The following is a 15,841-nucleotide window of genomic DNA, read 5'->3' as shown; positions in this document are numbered from 1 at the left end:
TGGAGAAGAAAGGGAAAAGGTTAGTGTTGATCCTGTTCAATGAGTGCATCCATAGATAAAAACAACAAGTACTGAAAGCTACAATGCCATATTGCATAAAAATATGTAAAGGATATGTATTTTTGTTTGAATTGTCCCTATGGAGTGGTTTTGTACTCAGTAAACGCTGAAAAAAAAATTATTCGTTTTGAGTGTCTTCACCTGAACCATCAAATTTGATGGGGGGACAGAACCAGGCGACCAAAATAATGACTCAATATGGAGAATCCTTACCTCCTTCAGTTTGTGTCCTATTACAATTTCAAGGCTTTTAAAAGCAAAGCTTTGCACATCCCAAATTAATATGGATTCCTTTCACAGCATTAGTACTCAGATTTTAGAGGTAATGGAATTGTTGACCTGACTAGAGTATGGATTAGCCAAGTGCTGCAAGGTTAACTGGTCAATGGAGGATCTGACAGGTCACAAAATAAGGAATGAACACACAGTCCTAGATTTATTTGACAGCATGCAATAGACTTAGCAATCAGATTATTCAGCAGGACTCTAGGCTAGTGAGAAGTGCTGAATCTTAAAAAGTAAAATCATTCATATTAAAGTCAGGACAATGATTGAAGTGGATGGAGAAAGTCAACTTTGGAAGGATGGCCATTACCCTCCCCTTTCTTTATCTTGTGAACTTTAGGTTTTGGTGTATTTTATGACCTGTAACTTTGTTTGATAGTTTGAAATCCCAGGTACATAAAAAGCACAAGACACCACAATTTAAACTTTATGGTGCATGCTGTCAAACCTGCAGGTGCAACAGGTGATCAAGAAGGCAAATGGGATGTTGGCCTATAATCGCAAGGGGGATAGAATATAAAAGCAGAGATGTCTTGCTGCATCTGTACAGGGCATTGGTGAGGCCGCAGCTGGAATACTGTGTGCAGTATTGGTCCCCTTATTTGCAGATTGGGTTTGTATTCGTTGGAATTTAGAAGGCTATGGGGGGATCTTATAGAGACCTATAAGATAATGAAGGGGCTGGATAGGGTAGAGAGGGAGAGATTCTTTCCACTTAGAAAGGAAGCTAGAACTAGAGGGCACAGCCTCAAAATACAGGGGGGGGTCAGTTTAGGACAGAGTTGAGGAGGAACTTCTTCTCTCAGAGGGTGGTGAATCTCTGGAATTCTTTGCCCACTGAAGTGGTGGAGGCTACCTCGTTAAATATGTTTAAATCACGGATAGATGGATTCCTGATCGGTAAGGGAATTAGGGGTTATAGGGATCAGGCGGGTAAGTGGAACTGATCCACTTCAGATCAGCCATGATCTTATTGAATGGCGGTGCAGGCTCGAGGGGCTAGATGGCCTACTCCTATTTCTTATGTTCTTATGGTACAAAGTAAAACAGTGTTATAATACCTTGCACTCTTAACATTAACAAAATTATAGTTAACATATTGCAGATGCAATCAAGACATTGAATTTCTGAGCAACCCACCCAGATGTCAGTAACCTCAAAATTTCATTCAAACTCCATGGAAAAACCACTTGACTCAGGCTGCCTCAATGATTGCTCGATTTAGCAATCGTTTAAACTCTCTTGAAAAGACCTTACACAGAATTCCAAGCTTAGAACTGTTTTTGCAGTCTGCTAGATTCACTAATGTAGCCCAACACAGCTACGATTTCTCCAAAATCCAGTCTCGCGGCTGCACAAAGTTATCAATGGGTTTTAGGACTTCGGAGCTTACCAAAAGCTCCCAGCATTGAGCTGCAAACCACACAAGGTCCAAACAGCAACCATTTCCCTCTCAGCAAATACAGCTTCTCTCAGCTCTGACAAAATAGCCTTTCAGGATTCACTGAACACTTAACCACATTTCTTCACAAGCAGCACAGACAACACATCACCAGTTAACCTATGATTCTATGATCAAACCGTGCTGTTTAGGGCCGCACCTCCCAAAACTGTATTAGATAAAGTTAATGCAAAGGGCTTTCGAAGTCAAGTTGTAACTTGATGTAGTGTTCATCATAACTTTGATAGTCCAACACTGGTTCAAGTACAGAATGTCCTTGCAAAGCTGATTGCACAAAAATATTTCGAAATTTTAAAATCGAGACAGTTTTAAAGTTGTTTCTCATCTAGTATATTGACGTTACACATCATAAATCATATGAGGTAATGCTAGAAATGTGGATTACATTTTACATTGCAATTTGCCCAAGGCAGAATGCTTTGTTGGCTAGATTGTTAAAACTACCTATTCAGTGTTTTTAGTGGCATATGTATCTGGCTTTGGAGAGACTAACTTGCTGTGGAGCTTTGTGACATACAGGAGGGCTCAGAGGCTCATTCCAAGAGAAAAAAAGTCAACTACCCCTTAAATTCAGGAGACCTGTTGAATATTTGACAGCGATCTTCCAATTGGGACAATAAACAAAAGGATTATAAAAACAGATTACAAGCATGGTGTAAATACTCACACCAGAAAAACCACTTGCATTTACCAGGATGTTGTCTGGGCTGCAGTATTTCAACTACAAGGGGCTAGGGGTTTTTCATTACAGCAGAGAAGGGACCCAATGAATGGGAGCAAAATTATGAGAGATATTGATCAGAAGGAACCTTTCCCCTTAGTAGAGGGATCAGTCGAACCAATTTTTTCACTCAGGTGGTGGGAATCTGGAACTTACTGCTCAAAAGGATGGTTGGAAGTGGAACCCTAACAAAAAAAGGGAAAACATTTATATGAACACTTGAAACACCATAGCATACAAGGCTACAACCAAGTGCTGGAAAATGGGATTAAAAAGTTGATGCTTGATGGCCAGTGCAGACAATGGTCTGAAGGACCTCTCTTGTGCTGTAAAACTTTATGACTATCATCACTGTTCATTTTTTAAAAAATGAACATTGCCATCATTGCTGGTATTAAGGAATAAATCAATATTTAAGGGAAACTAAATTCCCAAAGCAAGCAGGGTGACAGTGGTTAGCACTACAGCCTCAGGTCACTGTGTGGAGTTTGCACAAATTTCCTCCCACAGTCCAAGGATGTGTGGGTTAGGTTGGTTGACCATGGTGTCGGGGGGGGGGGGGGGGGGGGGGGGGGAGGAATTAGCAGGGTAAATATGTGGGGTTACGGGAATAGGTCCTGGGTGGGATTGTGGTCAGTGCAGACTTGATGGGCCGAATGACCTCCTTCTGCATTGTAGGGATTCAATGATTCCCAAATAAAAAAAATATTCAGCCCAACCAGTGTTCAGTTTTTTTCCTTTCAACGACCAAACTGGTGCTTAAATATTGAGAATCTGCTTCAATTACAGTAATAGTTATTCTGGTCTCTCAGCCCTGCCCACATGCACAAAAAAAATCAAAGTGCACACAAAAAAAGGAAGATGATTTTTAAAAAATTGATGACAGGTGGATGAAAATACAAGAGATGTGATGCTCTAGTTGGTGCAGCTTTGGTTAAACCCCTCATCAGGAACATTTCTGGACGGAAGGAGATAACACCACAACTTGACAAGGTTAAATTCCAAGAAAGTAGTTAAGCAGAGTGACAAGCCCCTCCTCCTCTCCAATCACCAAACAAAATAGCTGAGCCAGCAAAGTTAGAAAAAACAGCCATAGTTTCAAACATAAACCTCAGGAATAACGCACAAGTCAAAGCCCCAAAAATATAACATACGAATCTGTCCCACTTACAGATTGTAAATTACCCATTGCAAAATGGTCATTTCTTTCTTAGGAGAAAACTAACTTTAAATTTGAATGTGCAAAAAAAAAGATTCTGCATTAATGCTGCTTCAATGGGAACAAAGGAAATTCTCCATTAATTTAATGTCATTTTATACAAATTAAAAATCACAATTAAAGCTCGAGATCAAATTCTGTTTTCATTTTTTAATGTGTCTTTGAATTCTCACAAGGAGGCAGTGAACGGCCACCAATGATCAGTATTTCACATCATAATTTGCAATGATATACAGCTTTAGACAATTAAAACTTCCTCACCTTTTGTCCTCCCTCTTTATTATGAACACTCCCCACCAGCTCGATACTTAACCACCGTTTGCTGCAGGTTTGCGGCGGAGCGGCCGCTTTTATAGAAGCACCTGACCCTCCCTCACCTCGCGCTTGCGGCTCAGCTGCTGCTGATTGGTCCATTCCCCGGCGACCGTTCAAATCATCACAACATTCGGACGGTTGGGGCGGCGCGCGGCAAAGTTGGGACCAACCGCCAGCGGTCTCCATGGCAACCGCTGCCGCCGCTTGATGAAAGTGCGACGCAGACCTTGCCTTGTCCTATTCGCTTCCAGCAATGGAGAGCGTCGGTGTTGGGTGCTCCCCTCCTAAACTCGCCTGCTCCCGTGGGATTTAAAAAAAACATATTTCTACAAGTGTAACCCTCCCCTTTTTGTGTTCAACCAGTAAGAATAATTTACACAGTTTGAATGGACCATTTAAATGGTATTAGAAAGGCAAAAATACTGCGGATGCTGAAATCTGAAACAAAACAGAAAATGCTAAGAAAACTCAGCAGGTCTGACAGCACCTTGGCTCCAGACCACGACCATAAGATATATAGGAGCAGAATTAGGCCATTCGGCCCATCGTGTTCAATCATTGCTGTTCAATCATGGCTGATGTGTTTCTCAATCCCATTCTCCCGCATTTTCCCCGTAACCTTTGATCTCCTTATCAATCAAGATCTTATCTATTTCTGTCTTAAATGCACTCAATGACCTGGCCTACACAGCTTTTTGTGGTAATGAATTTCATAGCTTCACCACCCTCTGGCTGAAGAAATTCCTCCTTATGTTGGTTCTAAAGGGTTTTAGAAAGGTTCATTCCGAGGCTGTGCCCTGGGATCCGAGTCTCTCCTAATGGAAACATCTTCCACATCCACTCCATCCAGGCCTTTAAGTATTCTGTAAGTTTCAATGAGATCCCCCTTCATCCTTCTAAACTCTGTTGAGTACAGAGTCCTCAAATGCTCCCTATACATCAAGCTTTTTATTCCCAGGATCATTCTCATAAGAACTAGGAGCAGGAGTAGGCCATTTGGACCCTCGAGCCTGCTCCGCCATCCAATAAGATCATGGCTGATCTTATCATGGACTCAGCTCCACTTACCTGCTCGCTCACCATAACCCTTAATTCCTTTATTCTTTTACTGTTCAACCTCCTCTGGAACCTCTCCAAGGCCAGTACATCCTTCCTTGGATACTCTATTCTCCATCCACAGATGCTGTTAGATCTGCTGAGGTTTTCCAGAATTTTCTGTATTCGATTTAAATAGTAGTGTTGTATTCACCATACACTTCATTCCTCGCTTTGGCCCCTTTCCTCCTGACTGTTCCATATATTTTTTAAATTTCGCTCCAAAGATGTGTAGGTTAAATTAATTGGCTGTGCTAAAAAGTGCCCCTTAGTGTTAAGGGGACTAGCAAGGCAAATCCATGGGGTTACAGGGATAGGGCCGGGGTGGGATTGTTGTCAGTGCAGGCTCGATGGGCCAAATGACCTTCTTCTGCACTGCAGGGATTCTCTAATTCTAATTTAATCTTTGGTGGTACTGGGTTAACCCAGTTGTACTGTCATTTCAAACGTGGTTTGTGGTTGATTATTGCAATCTCCAGTAAAATGAAAGCAAAATACTGTGGGGTATCTGAAATTTAAAAAGAAAATGCTAAACTCAGCCAGTTCCGGCAGCATCTGTGGAAAGAGAAACAGAGTTAACGTTTTGAGCATAATAACACTCTTCAGACCTAAAAGAGGTAGTCATGGGTTATATAGTTTAATGGTTATGTTTTGGGCGTTTACAGTCCCTCTGAACCAATGTTTTGTCTCTATGCAACTACCATTAGCACTCCCTTTGCCTCTTGTGCCACGACATCTTTGTCATTTAAATCTTTGCCGGAGCTCTTCATTTTTCACCTTTCAGGTGGAACATCAAATTCTCAGGTGGATATAAAACCTACCATGATAGCCTTTTGAAGAAAGGCAGGGCAATTATCCCTGGTGTCCTGGCCAATATTTATCCTTAAATCAGCATCGCACAAAAAAAAAATTATATGGTCATCATCTTGCTAATGGTGGGGGTTTGCTGTGCCTAAATTGGCTGCCGTAGTTCCTACATTGTCAGCATGGTGGCACAGTGGTTAGCCTCACAGTGCCAGGGACCCAGGTTCAATTCCCAGCTTGGGTCACCACATTCTCCCTGTGCCTGCATGGGTTTCCTCCGACAGTCCGAAAGACGGCTATGCTAAATTCTCCTCAATGTACCCGAACCGGCGCCGGAGTGTGGCAACGAGGAGATTTTCACAGTAACTTAATTGCAGTGTTAATGTAAGCCTATTTGTGACACTAATAAATTGAAATTAAGAAACATTACAAAGATGACCACACTTCAAAAGTAATTCCATTAGCTGTAACTACATTACCTGGCAGGGGTGACGAGGCTAGCACATTGCATTGGGTGTGTGCTGACACCTGTGATTATTGTTTCCCCAAGCTAGGGTAGAGCAAAGGATCAGGGTAGCCATTGAGGTTAAACCCAGGCTTTACCAGATGCAATTCTTTAAATCCACCTTGGCCTTTTGGCTAAGATGAAGTGTTAAATCAAGCTCAGGCTGGGAGTGCAATACCTCATCCTGTCAGCTTGGATCTTGTTTGATCGAGCCCAAGATCGGGTGCAATGTCTTGTCAGCTTGGATCTTGTTTGTCCCTCATGTGGTGATCCCGATTGGACTTGGTTTGAATTGGCTTTTTTGATTAAAGTACTGAAAGGTACCAATAAAAAAAGAAAAAAAAGCTGCAACTACATTGGGACATCTGGTGGTCGTGAAAGGTGCTATATAAATGCAAGTCTTTCTAGCATAAACTGATTTTGTTAAACAATTTACACATGATTATATACTACATTTGTTACGCAATGAAATAATTCAAATAAATTAAAGTTTAGGCCTGTCCTGGATAAAATAATTTTTTGGCCCTATGTTTATGGGGAGGGTGTATGATGACTTTTAGGGTGAGATTTTTAACATATTCAAAACCCATTCATTTGCACAGTTAAAATTTAATGACAGGGAAGCCTGAATATACAGGAAACGCTGTAAGATCTACTGGATGGAGGGTTAGAGAGACATTGGGGATATAGAGGTTCCAGTTCCAGGTTGGCATTGAATAATGTGGTGGAGATTAAAATGTGGGGACTGAATATCAGGTCACTGGGGCTGAAGGTCAGCTTGAGGTGGGCGGGGTCACCCAGGGAGGCGTGTAAATATAAGGAAACATGGGTTCAAAAGTTATTTGGAGAAACTAATCCAAAATAATTTAAAATTGAAGCCTTGCATGTAACAACGGTCACTTAAACTGCTAGAGCTGCAAACAGGCTTTTCCTGATGAACAAGTATGCTGTTTCTTTCTTTGTCCAATCTACAACTGCTCTGATTAGTTCATATTTAATCGTTTAGATTTGATAGGCTACAATTCCACTAATTCCCTTAGCTGAATTAGTAGAGAAAAATATTTTTTGAGTTTGGTTACAGTCAAATTAGTTTCAAGATCTGCAAAATGGCTCATCAACCCACAGACAATGGAAATCTGTGATGAGATTAGCTAGAGAGATAAGAAAGGTTTATCTGAACTTCATTGATGTAACTGGATAGAGGGGGGAGGGGGGGGGGAAGCGTTTGGGAGAAAACATTATTAGATTAATTCTGATGCAAGTGCCTGCCAACAGCAAGTGCCCCCTCCCACCCCCCCCAGAGTCTACCAACAAACTTCATTTTCACAATTCCCATTCTCGTGTTCAAATCCCTGTATAGCCCCATCCATCCACGTCTGTAACTACCTCCATTCCTAGAATTCTCGCAGGACTCAACATGTCTCCATTTCTAGCCTGTTGCATATCATCCTACTTGTTTGGCCCAAATATCTGGAATTCTCTCTTTCTTTAAGGCATTCCTTAAAATCTATCCCCTACCAGTCTGTCAGTCAGCAGCCTTCTTTGGCTCAGTGTCAGTTTTTATCTGATTATAGTCCTGTGAAGCTCTTTGAGGCATTTTGTTCCATTAAAGGCATCATGTAAATGCAACTTGTTGTTGAATGATACTGAAGTAATTTTGACAATACCAAATTAGGAAATGGTGAACTGGAAAAAAGATTGCAGGAGATTGTAAAAAGACGTTAGTGGAATGTCAGATTGGAAGCAAATGCAATTCAATATGAGGAAATGTACTTTAGGAAAAAGAACATTAAGAGGAAGTATTTCCATAAATAAGATTCTTAATAGTATGAAAAAGTACAGCTATCCAGAAAAACAGATACATAAACGTTAGAATGAAAGGGAGGTGGGGAGGTTTTATATCTGAAGCATTGAATATGAAGGCAATGAGGTAATATTTCAATTATGGAAGGTGGCTATAGCTGTACTGTAGTGTGCAATTCTGGTATTTAATTATAGGAAACATGTTAGATGTTTAGAAAAAGGTGTAGCAAGAACTGGGTTGGATGGAAAGTGGAGTTGAGGACGACCATATCAGATCAGTCATGATCTCATTGAATGGTGGAGCAGACTTGAGGGGGCGGATGGCCTACTTCTGCTCCTGTATGACTTATGGTCACAACCAGGAACATCATGTTACAGTTACAGAGGGAGGTTTTAAAATTGACTTGAAACATTGGGACTTTAGATAAACTTAAGGGAAAATCTGAGAGAAGATTTGAAAGTTATGACAGGGTGCAAGATTGTTTCAAATTAGTAACGGGGTGGGGGAGGACGTGACCTCAGAAGTACCACAAGAAAAATGAAGGTCAATTTATTTTGTATGCAAAAGATTAAAGCGTGAGATTTATGACAAGTGGCTATTGAAGTACAGTTCAAAACATAAAAATAGGAATGGAAGGAATATTTGAAAAGGAAGAAAATAAGGGGGTAAAGGACGGGAATAGCTCCAGTTGAAAAGCAAACTCTGTCACAGATGTAATGGACAGAATGGCCTCTGCTTGTACTGTAATATTTCTGAAACTATAATTCCAGGTGATTAAAGGGCTGCAACTCAAGTGTAGCCTGTCTGTATAGATACATTAATTGGTCACATAAACAGTGCATTTTATTTGTTTTATTTCAGATAATTTAAACTATTTTGAATGTGCACATTTAAACAAAATATTGTCAAATCTCTAAAATGTAAAGTAATAACATTTTAAGGCAAAATAATTACATATACCAGAGAAAAATCCTGTCATATTATCAAGTGAGAGAAAAAGGATTAAAAAGTGTGAACATTTTACTGGAATTCGTATAACAGTACCATGCAAAATAGTCCATATTCTGTACACTACCTTAATTGGATAAAACCTTACATAGAATATTTAGCCACTAGTCAGGTTGTAGAAGCAGAAGTTTTATCCACACAGAATAGACTTCACAGCAATTTTTTTTAAACTGAATTAGCACACAGGTAAATCAACCTACCTTTTTAATTTATACATTTTTTACATAGTCCTCCACATAAATCTTGCTGCATCTGCCTTTAAAGTCAGAAGATTGCAGGTTCACATCCCAGTCCAAAGTTTAGACAGTGCAGCATTCTTTCAAGTGAGATAATGAACTGAGATCCTGTCAATCTTCTCAGGTGACCATAAAGGATCAAAACAAGAAACAATACTTTTCACTGTATCCCAATACATGTGACAATAAATCAAATTTAATGGCATCATACACTGAAGAATAGGAGATTTTTCCTGGTGGCCTGGCCAGTATTGCACCCTCAACCAAAAAGAGATGATGATGAATTTTTCTCAATGCTGTTTGTAGGATTTTGCTTATTAGCTTAAATACAACTGTGACTATCATTGAAAAAGTACTTCAAGCAACGAGATCGTCAAGATGATAGGTGTTACAGGATAAGTTATTTCTCAAAATAATTTCATATTATACTTTCAGACAATTGAAAACTAAAATCAAATATCTGGCTTTATAAATGTTTTTAAAAAATTTATTGTAGTTGATATGAATGTCCAAACTGCAGACTGTGTGTCATGTGTGACCCATGAAATTTGGGCAACTCATTCTTACTTATGTTTATATTTCTTAATTGCAGATTTGCCCAGTTAACATTTTTGGGGTTTACAAAGGTTTGTTTTGAGCACTATCACCTCATTGGTGAATAAATCCTAAATCGAAACACCAAGGTTTGTTAGCATCAGCAACTTGAGATATATTCAAATGATTGAAAGTACAAATTTATTTTTTTATATACGTGATCACTGAGGCTTTATCAGTGCACTATGAGTCTGGAATCTCAGCAGACATTTGGACACTCTTGGTTTAAATCTTACGCAATTTGAAATTCCAGTGTATTTGCCATAAAGCTGTGCTTAAATTATTTTGCCACTTAAAAGAAACTTAATATTTGACTTTATTTAACAATTGTACAATACCTAGGCAAATTTACTCCCTGGAGAATATGTCAACAGTGTTCGACAGGTTTCCATGGGTATGAAGAATTTCTATCCAACAAGTTCATAAGAAATAGGAGCAGGTATAGGTCATTTGATCCTTTGACCCTGTTCCACCATTTAATAAGATCATAGCTGATCTCGACCTTCCCACATTTATCCCATATCCCTTGAATCCCTCAGCGCCATTAAATATACTCGAAAACTGAGCATTCAAAATCCCTGAGGTAAAGCTGTCAAATAAATATCTCATCTCAGTCCCACAGGGTTCTGAAAGAGATAGCTGCAGAGATAATGGATGTGCTAACTATGATTTTCCAAAATTCCTTAGGTTCGAGAATGGTCCCATTAGATTGGAAGTTGGCAATGTCACACCACCTTTCAAGAACAGGAGAGAAAAGATATACAGTGAACTACAGGCCAGTTAACCGAACACCAGTTGTTGGGAAAATGCTGGAATCTATTATTAGGGAAGTCTTAACAATGCACTCAAAGCATAGTATGATTACAGCAATTCAGCATAGTTTTCAATAAAGGGAAATCCTGTTTTTCCAATTTACAGAAGTTTTTTTGTGGATGTATCTAGAAGGGTAGATCAAGGGGAACCAGTGGACGTGCAGTATACCTGGATTTCCAAAAGGCATTCGATATGGTGCCACACAAAAGGTTGATAGGTAAGATAAGGGCTCATGGAGTTGGGGGTGATATCTTAACAAGAATAGAGGATTGGTTAATAGATAGAAAACACAGAGTGGGCGTTAACGGGACCTTTCCAAATTGGGAGGCAATGAGTATTGGAGTGCCGCATGGGATCTCAGCTTTTTACAATCGATATTAATGATTTAGATGAAGAGACAACATTAAGATATTTAAGTTTGCTGATGACATCAAGCTAGGTGAGAAGCTAAACTGTGGGGAGGACATAGAGGCCTCTAAGAGGTATTATATAGTCAGCTGAAGTGAGGGGCAACAAGATGACAGACACAGATTAATTGATGGAAGTGTGAAATTATTCACCTTGGTCATAAGAGTAGAAAAGATTAATTGTTTTTAAAAATGGTGTTACGCTTGTCGGTATTGACGTTCAAAGAGTCTTAGTAGAATGTTAGCAGGCAAGTGCAGCAAACAAGGCCACAAATGGGATGTTGGCCTGTATTATAAGGGGATTAGAGTACAATAATGAAGTCTTGCTGCAATTATACAGGGTTTTGGCAGTGCCGGATTTAGGCATAAGCTAAACAAGCTACAGCTTAGGGCCTCACAATCCGCAGGGGCCTCACAAAATTTCAGAAGGTTTACAATGAAGAGAACATTTAAGAGCGGATACCAAAAAAGAAAAAGAAAGCACCAGCTTGAAGAGCAACTCAAAAAATTACCAAAAGTTGACAGTTACTTTACTCCAGAAACAGATAAGGATCCACAAACCCAAGGTGATCAGCAAAGTCCAAAACAACCACAGCCTAGTGCCTCTGCTACAGAGACAACAGAGTCTGGAATCTCAGCTGAGGAAAACACTGGAAGTGATGCAAATGCGAGCGTTGCAGAGCCGACATCCACAGCTGAAACAACAAAATTCATGAAACTCAATGATGTAGGTCAATGGGGTGTCTTAACCGAGGATGAACTCTCATACTGGATCCTTAAGGATCTTTCAGAGTGTCAACACTGGAACGGCCCATTTGAAACTCAAAGCAGTCATTCAAAAATCAAGATATATATTGTTCAAAAGGTCTTTTTCAGTCCAGAAAAGTTAATGGTGAAATATACGATCAGGAATGGCTAGTGCACTCTCCAACAACTGGCTGTGTTTACTGCTTTGTCTGCAAGCTCTTTTCAACATCAACTGCAGCACTAGCTTCTGGTGGGTTTTCTGACTGGCGAAATCCCATTGCAATTAAAAGTCATGAAAACTCTGAAGAGCATAGAACAGCTTTGCTGACATACTTGACAAGAAAGCGTGGTTCAACCTTAGGCTCAAGACGAGCAGAACAAATAAAAACAGAACAGTACTGGAGACATGTGCTTGAGCGTGTTGTTGTGGTGATTTGCGCATTAGCAGAACGTGGGCTAGCTTTTAGGGGAGACAATGAAACTTTTGGATCACCAAATAATGGCAACTACCTTGGCCTGTTAGAATTAGTTGCTAAGTTTGATCCATTTCTTTCCAACCACATAAAACAATATGGAAACAGAGGATCTGGGTCTCCTTCATATTTGTCTAAGACAATATGTGATGAACTTATTCAGCTTATGGGTAATAGAGTAAGAGAATCATTTTTGGATGATTTGAGAAAAGCAGGCTACTTCAGTTTGTCTGTGGACTCTACACCAGATCTTTCCCACGTGGATCAACTAAATGTTATAGTAAAATATGTATCACCTGATGATGGTTTACCTGTTGAACGCTTTCTAACTTCCCTAGAGTTGGAAAATCACAGTGGTGAAAGTATGGCGGATATGGTGGTGGACTATCTAAGTAAAGACTGCAAAGTTGATTTCAGTAAGTGCTGAGGACAGTCATATGATAATGCAGCAAATATGGCTGGTAAATACAAAGGAATGCAGCAAAAAATTCTAGAGAAAAACAAGCATGCTATGTATATTCCCTGTGCCGGACATTCACTAAATCTTGTTGGCCGTGTTGCAGTAGATTGCTGTTTAGATGCAGTAAACATTTTTGCTGTTGTGCAAGAAATATACATCTCCTTTTCATCTTCTACAAAGAGGTGGTCTGTGTTGTTATCATTCTTGAATGCAGACTCCAGAGTACCAAAGTATGTTGAGTATCTGTCCAACACGAGGTGGGAAGCACATGCCAAAGCTGTGTCTGCCATAAATGAGAGTTACAGGTCAACCACCGATGCTCTAAGTCATCTCCATACTAATGAGAATGAAAAGGGTGATACAAGAAGACAAGCTGGTACTCTTCTGGAAAAAATGGAGGAACTGGAGTTTGTTTTTATGCTACACTTATGGACTCGTTTGCTGGAGGAGTTTCACAAAACCAGTAAGGCTCTCCAGGATCCACAGATTGCACTGACCGCCTGTGCGAATCTGTACACATGACTTTCCCACTTTGTGAAAAATATTTGAGAAAACTTTGATGATATTGAACAAGAAGCCAAATCCAAACTGCCTGATGTAGATTACAAGTGTGCAGAGAAAAGGAGGAGGGTGAGAAAAAAACAAGCCTACGATGGAGCTGCACCTGATCCTGATGAAGAGCTTTCTCCAAGAGACAAATTTCGAGTGAAATCCTTCATTCCGATAATCAATGTCCTTGAAGCAAACTTGAGAAGAGGAGCAACAGTCTACAATTATGCTGCAAACAAATTTTCATTTTTAGTTGATTTAGAAGCTTCAGAGGCACAGCTGCGCGAAGCAGTAGAAACTTTGATGAAAGAGTATCCAAACGATGTTGATATAAACCTTACGGGGGAAACTGAAGCACTTCCATGCTTATGTCAAGCAGAATTATCCAGGAAAAGAACAAATTTGCCACAAAGATCTGTATCAAATCATCTTCCAAGACAAGATTCATTTAGTTTTCCCTAATGTGGAAGCAATATTACAACTATTCTTATGTCTGATGGTAACAAATTGTTCAGGAGAAAGGTTATTTTCACAGCTAAAGAGAATCAAAAATGAACTGAGAGCAACCGTGTCTCAAGACAAACTGGCTGCACTTAGCATCATGTGCATAGAAAGCGATAAGCTGCGTAGCATATCATTTGAGGACATAATTCATGATTTTGCTTTTGAGAAATCAAGAAAGAAAATGTTTTAAGTTGTATCTGATATCAGTTTTCTGATTTTGCAAATGATTTCACTGTTACTTATATTAATAAAAGTGATCCTGATTACTTATTTTGTCAGCATTTTATATATATATTAATGTATCTTAATTATTTTTAAAATTACATTTAAGCATTGTTTCCAGGGTATACTATATTATAATCTATGAGAGAGATTAAGCCAGCCAAATGATAAATATGTAATCAGTAAATGCATTCATTTGAAAATAATTTGTATTTTTCACTTTAAATACCTTGCTATTAAATATTTAAAAGGCATAATTATGTTTTCAATTTTTTTGTGGCGACCCAAGGTCCTGTTTTGGTACGCACCTTTGTGAGACCTTTTGGTGTAACTTTTTAACAAGGGGCCTCCAAGCTTTATATAGCTTAGGGCCTCACCAAGTCTAAATCCGGCATTGGGTTTTGGTGATACTACATCTGGAATACTGTATGCAGTTTTGGTGTCCACTAGATTGGGATGAGAGGGTTATCCTATAATAAAAGGCTAAAAAAATTGGGCTCATGTTCTCTGGATTTTAGCAGAATGAGAGGCAATTTTATTGAAACCTACAAAATTCTGATAGCATTGACGCGGAAAGATTGTTTCTGTTGGTTGGAGACACTAAAATGTGGGGGCACAATTTCAGGACAAGGGACCAATCGTTTAGGACTAAGATGAGGTGTAATTACTTCACTTAATAGGTTGTAAATCTTTAAAATTCTCTACGCCAAAGGGTTCTGGATGCTCCATCATCAAATACACGATATTTGGGACGGTAGCATAGTGGTTAGCACTGTTGCTTCACAGCGCCAGGGACCCGGGTTCGATTCCCAGCTTGGGTCACTGTCTGTATGGAGTTTGCACGTTCTCCCCATGTCTGCATGGGTTTCCTCCGAGTGCTCTGGTTTCCTCCCACATTCTGAAAGATGTGCTGGTTAGGTGAATTGACCCGAACAGGCGCCAGACTGTGGCGACTAGGGGAATTTCACAGTAACTTCATTGCAGTGTTAATGTAAGCCTTACGTGTGACTAATAAATAAACTTTACTTCACTTAAAAACTAGGATAGACAGAATTTTGGTGTTTCAAGGAATCAAAGGATATGGGGAGCAGGCAGGAAAATGGAGTTGAAGCCCAGGATCAGCCATGATTGTATTGAATGACAGAACAGGTTTGATGGACGATATAGACTATGCCTGCTCCTATTTTACGTGTTCTTGTGGCTGAACCCTTGAGACTGTGGCCTAAATTCTTTCTCCCCAGTTAGAAGAAAACATAATTCCAGAATCTACCTTGTCAAGCCTTTTAAGAATCTATGTGTTTCAATGAACTACTTCTAAACTCTACCATATATAGCCTTAGATCACTCAACCTCGCCTCATAGAACTATCCTCCCATCCCAGGAATCTGTCTCTTCCTGTCTCTCAAAGTCAAATAGACAAGGAGACCAAAACTGTACATGATACTCCAGAAAACCGAATTGAACGAAACCTGTGCATCCCAACCCAACCTGTCAGCCTTGCTTTAAAAGAAAAACTGTTTTGACCACACGCTAATTTACACATTGCTCAGACAATAAT

At 39.7% G+C, this 15,841-nt stretch overlaps 1 protein-coding gene across 3 annotated transcripts in view; it reads right to left on the bottom strand.

The window, feature by feature from the left end:
* The window catches only part of tmem19 (transmembrane protein 19), a 46,700-nt gene that overhangs the window by 3,100 nt on the left and 27,759 nt on the right, over positions 1 to 15,841 (bottom strand). Inside the window, exons 8-9 of one of the 3 annotated variants that reach the window (XM_078219774.1) lie at positions 9,479 to 9,630; positions 4,009 to 4,356 (exon numbers count right to left, since the gene is read on the bottom strand). The exons of 1 other annotated variant lie outside the window; for it this stretch is intronic. The gene's annotated coding sequence lies outside the window, so the exon portion shown is untranslated. Of the gene's footprint in view, positions 1 to 2,665; positions 2,714 to 4,008; positions 4,357 to 9,478; positions 9,631 to 15,841 lie in introns of those variants that run through there. One more of the 3 variants, XM_078219773.1, reaches the window with a different exon arrangement.

Source organism: Mustelus asterias, chromosome 9 (assembly GCF_964213995.1).
Source record: "Mustelus asterias chromosome 9, sMusAst1.hap1.1, whole genome shotgun sequence".
NCBI lineage: Eukaryota > Metazoa > Chordata > Chondrichthyes > Carcharhiniformes > Triakidae > Mustelus > Mustelus asterias.
This window is presented reverse-complemented; position numbering and strand designations above follow the sequence as displayed.